Source organism: Camarhynchus parvulus, chromosome 4 (assembly GCF_901933205.1).
Source record: "Camarhynchus parvulus chromosome 4, STF_HiC, whole genome shotgun sequence".
NCBI classification, from domain to species: Eukaryota; Metazoa; Chordata; class Aves; order Passeriformes; family Thraupidae; genus Camarhynchus; species Camarhynchus parvulus.
In genome coordinates this window covers 13,051,752-13,065,946 of record NC_044574.1, presented here as the reverse complement: position 1 = coordinate 13,065,946, position 14,195 = coordinate 13,051,752, and the positions used below count along the sequence as shown (strand labels likewise).

Below are 14,195 nucleotides of genomic sequence, written 5' to 3'. Positions count from 1 at the left end.
ACCCCTCCACTTGCCAGAGCTCCCTCATGGTTTTGCAATAAAGGTACAATAAAAAGTATGGTCTGACTTTCAGAGGAGGAATGGCCAGCATGAAATGTATCTGAGCAGAGATGCAATGATAGGTGGATATTTCATATTACTGAAACTGTGCAAGACAAAATTCCAGTAAACATTGCAACATTTGCTTTGCTTGCAGATAGAACTCCAAATATAATAAAACTTGCAAACATTGCAAGAAAATTCTTTAGTACACTGTTACTATTTTAGTATATTTCCATGAATTTTGCATAAATTTTATTTTCTCAGTGAGTATTTTAAAAGTGGAGCTCAGAATTATAGCTGACCTTTGTTCCTAATCCCTTAAGGAATGTTCTTGGTGGAAAACTGATTGATGAGATCTTTTATGCAAATAGGCTGGCAAAATATTCATTAGATAATCCAGTTTGCAGTCAAAACTTGTATTTTGCTAGAAGTCTGTAGCTTGAAAATGTATAAAATGTATCACAGAAAAGTCTGAGAAAGGTGACAGATGTCTTGAAAGAATGAAGGACTGGGTTGTCATTGTGGTTGTTCATAGCTTTTTGTGACAATGTCTGTCTTGTCATGGTCCCACTATGAAACTGGGCTTGACTCTTTGATCTCTTTTGTATTACTTAATCAAGTGAACACTTTTTTTGAGTTGTAGTGGTTCAACACTTGCTGATTTGCACTGAGGTGGGGGAAGGTATGGTCCTTCAGAGCTGGTTGTTGGCTCCATTTGGGAGCAAGTTCTGGGGTTTGGATTTTGTTTTTGCTCTGCACCAAAAGTTTTGACAGAAAGATTGGAGAAAATAGCTCTCTCTCAGCCTGCAGAGAGTGTCACTGCTGGTTAGCTAGGATTGTTATCTAGGGATTTACTTCAGGACTCTGCTGTGTTATGGAAGAGATGTTTATTTTGAAGATGGCAGTCCTGAGATCCAAATGTGTCTGTCTTACTTCAATGACACAACTGTGGCATGAGGAGCCTTTTGCCTCTTATCTAACACAAAATCCCAAATGATCCACACACCCATGAACATGTTATTTAGCCAGGCGAGACCCTTTTTGAGATTCTGCCTTCTGTCTCACCACCACCTGGAACTGCAGTCTGTGGGATGGGTCTACAGCTGCCTTAAATCTCAGTAGCATATCTGGCATCAAGCGTGCAGTGCTGACTTCATTTGGTGCAGGAGCAGAGCCAGCAGTGATGCATGGTGAGGACACATCTAGTCATTCCTTTATCACTGCAAACACACCATTTTGTTTGGAGATGAAATCAATGATCTGCTTGGTGTTTATACCTTGTGGTAGCAGGCCTCAGCAATATCATTGTTACCAAGTGCTTCCAGTCAGCATTCTAACCTATATTAGATCTTTCATTTTAAAATGAATGTGTTGGCAGCAAAAAGGAAAAAAAAATGTTGGTAAGTCAGAGAGTCATTGAGAGAGCCTCTGAGAGACAACAACTCCCAGATGTTGTCTTGGCTACAAAGAAAGAATAGTTGAACGATTTATCAGACAGCGTTGGTGGATTTTCAAACTGCAGCATCATAAAGAACTGAATATATGGGGTGTGAATCAGGAGTTTAATTCCTCCTAATATATTGTTGTGTATGAAATGTGTTCAGGTTTCCATTACTATTGCATCCAGCAACATGACAGAATGGGTTTTTCTAGGTTAACCTGTGTCTCCAGGAGTTTGCTAGAAAAGGAGATGGTACTGAAGGGAACAGGAATTTCCAGCATGGAAAAATGGATGCAGGAGTGTAGAGATCAGTACTATGCCCATTCCCCTTTGGGATGCCTTGCAATGCCTCTGTGTTTGTTGATGTGGTTAGTGGTGTGTACTTTGAATGTGGCAATCATTTCAGCAGTAGGACTATTGTTACTGCAGGGACAAATTTAGCCATAAATAGAATAAAACTGTTCTGATGTATTTATGAAACTTGCAATTTTTATTAATCACATCCATGTGTATAAAATCCATATTTGTCATGCATAATTCTGCTATAGTGGATTTATTTATTATGGTACAATAATGAATGCTGTTCTGCGTCTTGCAGCTCTATTGTAAATGTTTGCATTTGCATGGATGTTCACCCAGAATTATAAAAACTTTAAAAAGAAAATATCTAAGTTTCAAGCTATTATTAGAAGGCTATTCTGAGTAAATTTTTCACTTATACAGCAGCTAACTTAATATTGAGATTGCTGGTCAAGCTAAGAGTTACACCAAAAACTCTTATTTTCTCACAGCCTTGCTGTAATTATATTTTATCCACATTCTCACATGAAAAAATTATTATTTTAAAGCTGGATGGGTGGCATTTCTATAGACCCCTGGATCCCTGTACACCCAGAAAGGCTTCTTACAGCATACATCATCTCAAACCTTGTTCAATTTTGGATCAAATCTGGAATTCTGCCATTTCAAGATGGTATGACTAAACACACTCCTTCCAGAACTGGTTGTATAATGCCAGTGAATAATGTATTGGACAAAAGTTTTCTCATCAAAGCTTGAATAAACTTACTTCAGCCGTGAGTAACTCAACCTTCTCCTTTCACAAATGTTGCTGTTCATACATTTCAATAAAGCCACCTGCCTCCTCACCAAAGCAGGTTGCCTGTTTCCATTCAGAGAGTTCTTCCTGCAGTAGCTCCAGTGTTGTCTCTTCCAGGATGCTCTTGCAGCTACAGCCCTGGCTCAGAGCAGTGCTGGCCCTGCAGTGCTGTGGCTGCTGCCCTGGTAACATGATCATGCTGAAAAAAAATCGCATTTTCTCTTTCTAAGGGACAAGTGTTAACTGCATTGCCCTCACAACTTTTCATCAGCGTCTGGCTCCACTGGTTTTCATCTGCTTAGAGAGGAGGCTGGATGTGGCAGATGTCTGGAATGGAAATTGCAGTAACCTTCCAGCACAATTTCAGGATACTATCTTTGATCAGTGTGCCCAGGACACTTTTATTTTAGTGGGGTTTGTTTAATGCAAAACTGTTCATGTGTGTGTGTGTACATATATAAGTGTACATATAACTTTTGTTTTTTGAGCACAATATGACTGGAATCAGCCTGGCTTGGCAGGTCTGTGTTGTTTCATCACCAGTCTGTTTTCCAATCCTCCAAGTTCTGCTTCCAATGGAGAATAGCACCAGGAGTTATTCCAGCTCTGAGTAACTCAATAGCAGTGCAGGGTGGGCCAAAGCTAATGGAAAATGGTGGCAAACTGAGCATTGTATTTTCCTCTGCCAGATGAACCACTGCAGGGTAAGGCTGTCTTGCTGCTACCAGCTAGACAAGAGTTACTCTGTGTTCAGAACTGAACCTGTTTGTTCATTATCATTGAGTCTGCCAATTTGTTTGACAGTCTGGTGAAATAAGATGCTACATCTAAATTATTAGACACTTCTTTAAAATGGACCTTCCCTGTCTCACTTGTGACAACACAGAGCAAAAGAACAAACTCTGTTTAAAAGGGTGCCCTTCATAACATTTTCCATTTAGTATGTAAGCAGTAAATAGTTTTGAAAATTACTTGGAGATGGAAAATTTGCCCCTAGATTTTCACAGGTGTCACAGGCAGAATAGTGCCAACCTGAGATTTAGCTGGATATACTAAATGAAACACAGTTCCTTACAGATTTCTGCTCATAGTTATAGTCTTTTACTTTCTGGCAAGTGTGTGTAGATGGAGAAAAAATGTAGTAGGGTCTGAAGTAAATGAACTAGGGAAAAAATAACCATAATACAGCTACAGTTCATAGGCAGTATCAAAGATCATAGCAGATCAAGAGGCTCATCTACTGAATTTTCTTAGTTTGTGTTCCCATGTCTCTTCCATGGCATTATATCATGTTTTTTAAACAAGTGCTAGCCCACATTATTCGAAGGAAAAATTACAGGACTTGAGCAATGAGCTATGTAAGAGAAGTAAATCAGAACACATATCAAAACCAGCCAAAAAAAAAGCACCATGCAAACCATAAAGCCCTGAACACCTGCTGAATGCTTATGAGCCAGGAAAGAAGAAAAAAGAAAGTGATTCATAAATTCTAGGCACAACGGGTATTTAAATTTCAGTCATGCACTTAACAAAGAATTAGATACCACAAGACACAAATACACAGAGAACAAGCCTTTCAACTTCTGACCAGAGTTCTCTCCCTACAAGAACAAATTAATTTTATTTCTGTTTAGCTACAGAAAAAGTTATTTGAAATACCAGATAAGATGCTGCTAATAAATGAAGCTGGTTTGGAAATACAGAGAATTCCATACACAGAGTATATAAACTACAAATAAAGTAAAGTAGACTGTATTTGGAAGGCAACCCAGGGAACACTCTGAGATGCAGGATGTCCCATCAGGTGCTCCAGTTCCTGCCACTGGCACAGATACAGTCTTTTATTGTGGGCCTGATGTGTTCTCCCTTCCTCACTGAGGTGAAATACCAGAAGGTGCCCATCACACCCTCACTCCTTCACTTCCCCATGGCTGAGACACCCTCACTGAAGCCAGCAAGGAATTGCTTTATCCTTATGTTTTCAAGTGAGTAGATGAAGTCACCTCTTGTCCCTTTCTTTCATCTTCCCTCTCGCATTATTTGGAATAATAATAGGAATGTGCTTATATGATTTTTTTTGTTTAGCCAAAGAAAACTCATCTCACAAGCCCTAAATAACTTAGAATTTACATGTCTGGTCAATAGTAGGAGATGGACCATGTGACTTACAGACTGAGCTTGGCTGACCATCTTGCATTGGGTAACAAAACTAGTGGCTAAAGATAACCTAAATCAAGGCCATCTTAAATGTGTGTTTGTGACATGCACAGCACAATAATTGGTTTTCTTATTGATTGTGTCTCTGTTCAAAATCAGACACCCAGGCAAGGGTAGATATGATCTAGACGTGTAGAAGTCCACAATGCCAGTGATGGCATTGTGATTTTAGAGATTTCTCATGGTTTTTCTGTTGGTTGCAGCTAAATGATAATGAAGTGGGGGAGGATTCAGGGAAACTTTCAAATCAGTGTAAAAAAAATTGTGATTTAGACAACATTGTTTGAAATTCTTTCTAGAAGAATTAATAACTCTTCTAAATTCATTTTGTGTCTAGATCATATCTACACTTGTCTGGGTCTCTGTTTTTAAACAGAGAAGCAATCAATAAGAAAATCAACCAATGTGCTGTGTACACCACAAACACAAACATTGGTTGCACCCCCATGTAAATCAGCTGCCATCACCTGTCTGTGTTCCTGCTTTTCCCTTCCTGGTTTTCTTCGATATTCCCTTTACATGAACTTTTAGGAAAAGCAGGCTTTAGGGCTCATGGTATGTATTAAAATGCTACATATCCCTCATCTCCATAATTTAGCATCCTATTGGTGGATAATAAAATTTAATGCTTTGTTTCCTTCCTTCCTTCCCCCACTTCTCAGTATTGAAATTTCAATCATGAATCATCTTTAGACATTCAGACACTGAAGCAGAAGATGCTGAAAGAACTAAAGCAGAGCTATATTTTCAAGATTATCTCAGGTTTCCACCCACAAATCTGATCTGTTTAATGCCAGTTTTCTGCTTAAGCATATTGCTAGTTTCTTTGTGGCCAGTTATAAGAGATACCTTTCTTTCACAGAAATCCATTAAAAATTGTTGCTGTTGCTTTAAAGCTTCAAGTGATTTTAGTATGGGTGTCTGCTCCCGGCTGATTTATGCCAGCAAAGCCCACCATATTAATAGCATGTTGATACTGTTATGCTAAATATAATAATCAAGAGTATGAATAAATACATGCAAATAATTTTTACTAATAATTAAAATGACTAGGCACTCTTTCCACAGAGGCACAACAGTATCCACTGTCTCATATGGCACTGCCTGGCTTACCCTGGTTTTTGGCCTTCCACCTCCTACCCCGACCCCTCCATGCATCTGAAAGTGGATGAAAGGCTGATCCAGAGAGATCAAATGAGCAAAGATGTGAAGTCCCAGCTAACAGAGGAGAGAACAGAGCTAACCATATGTGATACAACATTAATCCCTTTTCCCCCAAAGCTTTAGTGTTAGTATTATAAGTATTCTGATACCTTTGTATCCTGGAAATTTCACACCACCATGACTCTAAGCAGGCATATTCTCTCCACTGAAATGGCAGATTTGCAGGCAGTGTGCTTGAATCTTCTTTGTTTGCAGTCAGTGAAGAAATCTAAAAGCTTTGATTAAAGCATGTAGATGGAAAATGGAATATGAAAAAAGACTGTAAATTTAATGCTAAGCAAATTATGAACCAAGAGCAACATATGGACAATTGTTTCTTTTTCCTGTTTCTGCTTCAGTGGTGGCAACATATTTTTCAATTTGGATGAGTAACACGTACATAAAGTATTCTATCAGGCCCTTGGAGATTTCCTTACAATGTAAGTTTTTCTAATATATGGCAAAAACTTAAGAAAAAAGTGTACTTTTACTTGATTTCTTCATGCCTGCAGTACTCTTCTGTATCTCAGCTGTTGAGTGAACTGTTCATGGTATGGCCAAAGATATTTCATTAAGGGATATTGCAATTCGAGCTTCCTTCATGCCTTGGAAATGCATTAGGAAGCTTTCAGTACAGCTTTGATATTTCAGGTGAGATGTGGTCTCCTTTGTACAGCTTTTGACTCCACAGATATATTGAGAGATGAGAAAGAGTGAGAGTTGTAATTGTGATCATCTGACAGTTTCTTCTTTAAAAATAAATTATATTGTGAGCAGGGACTGCAATTACAAACATACAAAGTACCATCAGTTTTGTTATGCTGAAGTTGCCTTTTCAATTTTTTTTCCCTTGCATTTCTTCTCTCTACCCCTCCTTGAATGCTCCTCATGACACTCCCTCAAGGTTATTTTCAAACGTTTCTATATTCTCTGTAAAATCCTGTCCCAACTCCCCTGGATGGGTTTTAGAGAGGAGAAAGCACAGCAGCTCAAAGCTTTGATGTTGTATGACAGACAGTGCTACTGATGAGCCTCCGCTTCTCCCAACATGTGCATACACAGCTTACATTTATCCCAGGGGAGTTTCCCAGGATAATGCAGTGTGGATAATCGTGCTTTCCTGCAGCAGAGGAGACAAGGCAAACCTGCAATTCAGCAGCTGTTGTGCTCTTGCACATGAAGAAATACTGTCAGTGGGGAAAGGCATTAAAATACTATGTCAAACTGGGACCTTGCAGGGTGCAAACAGCACTTGGTAGGCAGCGCACTTTCAATAAACCAAAATTTATTAAATGGGGTTCAGATTAATTGGGTCATTCTTTATAGTGATGATCAAAATAATCTCTACAGTCTGACTAATAATAATGAGAAATAGCCTCTATCCACTGGCTACCCATTTTAATTCAGGCATTTAGCTCTTCATTTTGTTATAAATGTGAAACTTTTGTAGTGTTCTGAATGCAGAGGAGCTCCCTTCTAGCCCAAGAAAAACACAATACAAAACTGGAGCATCTCTCTCTTTTGGCCTTTCGGAGTGACTATTCTGTGTCTAGTCCCATTAGAGTCTCAAATTTTATTTCAGTGATATTCTCAGTGTACATGTCACAATTTTTAAGGTTTGGGGTTTTAGTAATGGACACAGATACATTAGAAGATAAATGTGAGGGTTTTATGATAAAACTGTGGGCCCCCTTTCTATACTCAGATACTGTCTTTACTGTACTATCAGGCTGAGTTTAGATTGCAAATATTTTGGACATCTACTCTTTGGACAGACAGTAGCAATAAAAGAGAAATTGGTGGTAAGATAGATGAATTTGAGGGCACCAAAACAAGGATATAATCTACCTGCATCAAGTGGGGCAGAGGGTAACTAGGATAGCTTGGAGAAAGACCAGGGAGTGCAGAGTGTGCTGCAGCAGTGGGCAAGAGAAAACTGCTGTGGAAAGAGTCAGATCCAAAAAGCTAAAATTAGGAGTGAGCAGAGAGAGTGATCATAGGGGTGCAGTAACAGAGGAAACAGGGGCTTGGTGGCTTGTGTGAATTCCCAGTCAGTGGGATAACATTTACTGAAGGCTCAGTGGTTTTGAGTATGCCTTTCTTTGTCATTGTAGGGGTCAAACAGCTTTATTTACCAGCAGTGAAAACCTCTGCTCAGAGCTCTGCAGATGAAAATTAATACACAGACATAAAGATCAATCTGTGTATTTCTAGAAAAGCTGATGGTGTGAGGAAATGCAGTTTTACACTTCCTATGTTTCTCCCCCAAGTTGCTGCAATAATTAAGATACGATCTTCATTAAAATATCAGACCAACAGGACTACTCAATGAGTGTCAGAGGTCTATTTTGAATGAAATCCAATAAAAAATAATGGATGTATTTTCAATAATCAGTAACAATTACTAATAAAGTCACTTAACAAGACTTGCTGAGTGGAAAAGCTATTGCCAGGATGCTGCATTTCTCAGCTTCTATGCTAATTAAATGTATTAGTTATCTAGAGTTCTGCCTTTAAAACCCACAGAAAGTCACAGCTTGCTTCTTAATTTGAGATGCTGCAGAATTTTCCCCTGGTGGTGCTCCTTCAACTGTCTTCTGCAAATCTCCTAAGCCACAGAAATGTTTTACAGATGCACCCCAATGCAAACACATGCACTGACATATGTAAAGAGAGTTAACACTAATTAAAGTACCAGCTTATTTCCCTGAGTCCCAGAGTACCTCTGCTGCTGAAACTAAGAATTATGAGCGTGTACTTAAGGAAGTACATTTCCAGCAAACAGTCTTTTATCCTGTCATTATTGTTTAATATTTGCTTTTGGAAGAGACAGTGTCAAAAAGGAATAGCATATGAGATCTGCAGCTGAGAAATGGAATTATTAAGCCTTAGTTGTCTAGATTTTTGGACCTATACATCAGACCACTGTAACTGTTCAGTTAATGGGGTCGGTAATTCCTGTTGTTCCCTGCTATGAAACACTTGGTCACAAGTTTCCTTACATGAGACAAGATCTTAACTCCCCAAGCTGAAATGTGGCTCCAGTTGTACACAAGCAACAAAAAGTTGTACCACTGTGTGGTATTTCCAGGTTCCCTGCATGCCACAAACAGCTGAGCCTGTGAAGTCCACCTGCCTTGGAGGGAAGCAAAGAACCCCCGGACTCCTTCCACAGACTCTAAGCCTCACACAGATGGAAGACAATACAGAACTTCAGAAGGTTCATGCTGCTAATGAGAAGTATGGGGTTTTTTTTAAGGCAGCAACTAAAAAAATTCTGAAGTGTGCAAGGTGTTTTAAATAGAGCACAATTAACCATGTATGAAGGATTGCGTTGTTCATGGTGTGAGATGACGTCAAACAAGACAATGAGAGCTCGGAGTGTGACTCCTGCAAGAGCCTTAAACACCTGCCTGCACTTCTGTGATAACGCCTTACAATAATTTGACTTGAGAACATCCCCAGTTGTTTCCATAATTTCACACAGCAGGCAAGATTTTTCTTATGTCTTTAAAAACTTAGTCCACAGCTCACCAAGGTTTAAATGAGGGAGTCTGTACTTTTATAATTGTCTGTTCAAAGAAGCCAACCTAGCCAAAAGATCTGTAAAACTAAAAGAATCTATAAAGCTTTCAGTTCATCTAAAACTAGGCAGTCATATGAATGGCTTCTGCACTTCAAAGACTGTGATGTTTATACATCTGAAGGCAATAAATGGGTATATAGATGCCTAATTCACAATAGAACCTAATCGAAGTGTTTTAACCTGAGATCAGAATCCCATATCTATTTTCACTTGAATAAATAGCAAGAATAATCCTCATAAGCATTTCAGTGCAAGTAGTTACTGTAGCAGCAGTTTCTCTGCACAGAGCCTAAATTCACCTTCAACCCTACTGTACTCTTGCCTAGTTAATCCAGTTAATCAGGCACTGCAGTCTGTGGGCTCTAACAGTATTGCCAATTCCTGATTCCTCATCCAGATTCTTCAAGAGGAGTTAGAATACTTGGCTGCTTGATTTCAGGCAACAAGCAATATGCTGTTGACATCTCCTAGAATAATTTCTTAGAAGGATGGTGTACTGAACTAGGAGTTGGGTTTGGGTCAAATGTTGCCTGTCATGTCTCATGTGCTCATGTACAGCAATATGCATTAATACACATATTTATTGCTCTGTGAGTTTGTTTAAAAATGTTCCTTCTTTAAAGCATACAAAATTATCCTTACAAGTAGCTTATTACTAAGATATGGGAAGCTCAACAGAGAAAAGTGTCGTGGGACATGCTACTGATGTTCCAGGTAGTAGCAGGTCTCAGTTTTTTAATCATTTATGAAATATACTTTTCTTTTTTAGAATAGACTGCACCTCCCTTCCTAGTCTAGTGCAATAAACTGCATACACTAAATCCATAAAATAACCCAGATGGGGAAGCATATGCAGGACATCAAAGTTCACTTTTCTGTGGAAAACATTCAATATCCTGTTGGTGATATGTTCTGGTTGTGTATATTATGGGATGCCAGGTGGTCAGTTTGAGGAATAAAGGTCCAAATACTTATACCCATGCCATAGGCACAGCCAGCAGGAGATGCTGTCAGTGGTGAGGGTGATTTGGGGCTTCACATCAGAGTGAACCACGCAGCCTCACGTGGCTGTTTCCTGATTGCTGGTCTGCAGCCCTTCTCCCTGCTGCACTGCTGCTGGAACTCAGACCAGCAGAAAATGCACTTATTGGGAAGTTTCACTGCTGCATTGAGCCCAGGCACTTGGTGAAAGCCTGGAACCTTCAGAAGCTGCTGTTTCTTTGCTTGCCCTGCACATGAAGAGCACCGTGCTGAGCCACACTTTAGTTGCCAGCCATGTTGACTGGAATTGGTTGCTACGGTGTGGATGAAGGAAACAGCTGTTAAATAATGTGATAATATTATTGTGGGTACTGTTGTTCTAGTAGGTCACCCATGAACTTCTAGGTATAGAAGTTGGTAGAGGGCTTAAGGTAAGTATTAGGGATATTGTACAGTAATTACGCACTTAAGAACAATGGCTGACAAGCACACCTGTGTGCTTGGAATTTTGTATATATTCTTTTTGAATTTGCCTGATGAGCTGAGCATACTCTTAGGGATGCAATACATCTGAATGGATTTATTCCATATTTCATGCAGAGAAAAACAAAGGAGCAGCTATAAGAATTTCAGTCATTACAAAACACCACACTTACGATGCTGGCTTTTTACAACAGACGAAGCAAAATGTGCTTATCAGTGACAATGTTCTCCTGATTTGTATTTAGGCAGAGGGCAAATGTCATCAATTTCTTCTCTCATTTAGTTTCTCACATGGATTTCTGCCTGTGAAAATTGGAAGAGAGCCTATGCCTTCTACTGGTAGGAGACTGATAGTCTTGCAATTGCTGGCAGAGTACACACCAAGTACATTCTCCCCTATTTCTAGTCAAAAGCTCTCTGCACAGGGCCATGGAAGAAAGCATCATCATTGCAATGCATACACTTTCCTGCTGCACCAGATAATTCCCTCCAAGTGCCACGCTCCAGTTAATGCCTAATGAGTCGTGCCCTTCCCATGGTTATCAGAGGTGTCACCTGCTCTCAAAAGCTGATTCACTCTGAGTGGTTTGACCCTTGGACATGTACACACAGAAGGTCTCAGTAATACTTGACTCTACAACACAGAAGATATTAATCAGCTGTGAGATTATCAAAAATTACTGCCCTGTGGTGATTTTGCATGACTCCTCCATGTGATCTGAAGAAGTATTTGGCTGAAGAAGCTTTTTATTTGCAATGCAGTGATGTTTGGCATCATCAGTGTTGACAGCTGTCCCAGGTTCCCTTCAGCACTGCGTGGAATTCCAAGACCTGTACCTGTGTAACATTAACTCCAGAAAACAGTTCCAGCAAAGGAAGTGTAACATTTGCCATTACTTTAAGTCCTTCAGGCAAAATGAAAACTAAGCATTAGATTGCCTGCAAGTTGCTTGTGCTTACAAATGTTTAGTTGAAAAAGAACCATTGTGTCAGGAAGACAAAGCCTGGATGATATAAGCCTGGGCTTTGTTATAGAAAAGCTCAGTTTATAAGGCTGCAGTGGTACTTTCCAATCCCATTCGCTGAGATATCAGCACACAGGAGACAAAGTACAAATTCACAGACTCCTTTGGGCAAATCTTTCTAGCTTTTATAACATTTAAGGATCTTTGCCTATTTTTCTTGCTACTGCATTATATAATTACCTCAGTGGTAAAGCAATTTTGGGTTATTCAATAAGAACAATATAATGAAATAATCTGTGTTTAATATTTTTATTTTAATTTGACATCTGTGCAAATTCAGAAGTTGAACATAGCCAAAGAAGACTACTATCTGGCTATATGTACCCAGAAATTTTAAAGGTTAGCTATAGTATTCCTTTATTGTAAAAAGGTAATTTTCTTCAACCTAGGATAACAACATATACTACAACTATTTATCCAAGCTAAAACTAACAAATACAGTGTTTCCAAAGCCCACTGGCCATCCAGACAAATATAGATATCATTACTGCCACCTATTGCTACAAGGAAAGAATTGAAGATGTTTTCATATTTGTATATTTCCACATGGGGATAAAATTGGAAAATAACAAGCTTGTTCCAGTTAAGGCATTTGTAAATAAACATGTTTTGATATCTTCTTTGACAGTTTTATTTTCAGAGCTATATAAAATTGGCTAGAACAAGCGTTAAGTAAATCCAGCATTGTCATGGACATCTGGTAAAAAATAGTGCTAGAGTAGAAAGGCACCACACAACTCAGCATCACAGTAACTTGTTTCTATATAACTGGCACTACAATCCCAAGCCTTGAGCCAGGTGTTCAGATATTCTTTAAATGTAGTTGGGGAGAGATGGGGCCTCCAGTCATGGGTGAGAGCTTTTTCACTTGTGAAAATTATTACAGCAGTTAGATGTTTCCTACAGGCTAGACAATGGTCTTGCCACACAGGTTGTCTCACAGAAGGAAAAGACTCCAAAATGTGATAATGGAATGGATGGTGGGAATTTGATTAGAAACATGTAAATGCTTGCTACCAGACCAGTACTTGGAAGTAGTTATGGATTTTTTGTTTCTTCATTAAAGACTAGGAGGGGAAATTGCAGAGAAAAGAAGAATAATCTAATACATCCTCTTCTCAGCTTATTTCCAGTTTTATTGAGTTGTTTAAATTTCAAAATTACAGTGATGCACAGGGTCATATACTGTCACAACATTAATTTGAGCAGGAACAGAAGGCTCTGAAGATCTTTTTATGAAAGGACAGTAAGTGGCAGCAATTACTGCTGAAATCTAAGTGAGTGGTATGTGAACAGGCAATCAGAGGCCTGGAGCTGTCAAAGTCTTTCATTCCCATTCCTCTAATTGCAAACAACAGTAAAGAACTCTGAGATTCTTACTATGATCTTTTTTAAAACCATTGAGCAGTTCTGGAAACTAGGAACAATGTTGGTCAGGACAGAAAAATAAAAAGATAAATGAGTGATGAGGTGTTGACAAAGGGAAGAAAAGATTCATCACACTTCATTAAGGCTTTTTCTTGAACAAGTCCTCCTGGTAGGTGCCCTGCACAGTTCAGCTCTGGAAGATACCTCAATTCTGGGCCACCCTCACAGAAGCAAAACACGTTTGGAAAAATTAATCTCTGGGTGTACAGTAGCTAATATATATTGATTTTTCCTTTATCCAAAGTGTCAATAAATTCAGCTAAAGAAAACCTCAATATCTATGCAGTCACTTCTTTTACGAGCTGCATACCTTGGATATTGGTATTATTTGTGAGTGTGATAAAAAAATAGGAAGGAAATAAGGTGCTTCTCTGTGAAAATCAGAATTTGTTTACATTTCTTTCCATAACCAGGAGAAAACCCTTTATCATGCATTATATGATTCATGTCATTGCTCTGATCCAGTGATGTCTCATGTGAACTCAAATAATCCATAGCTGAAGCTTATATTTCCCAACTCATTCCCCTTTTTATGGCTGTTGAGTGCTGCTATGCACCTAGTATTAATCTTAATGCCTATTTCTATGTAAGGAAAAAAATATTATCATTAGACACAAACTGCATGATTAAGAAAAAACCTTTATCTCAGTATTTTATGGTTTATCCTACACAGCAGTTGGGTTGTTAGCA

General features: G+C 38.9%; 1 protein-coding gene across 1 annotated transcript in view; it reads left to right on the top strand.

Moving 5' to 3' along the window:
* The window catches only part of STK32B (serine/threonine kinase 32B), a 163,153-nt gene that overhangs the window by 90,156 nt on the left and 58,802 nt on the right, over positions 1 to 14,195 (top strand). The gene's annotated exons all lie outside the window — the stretch shown is intronic.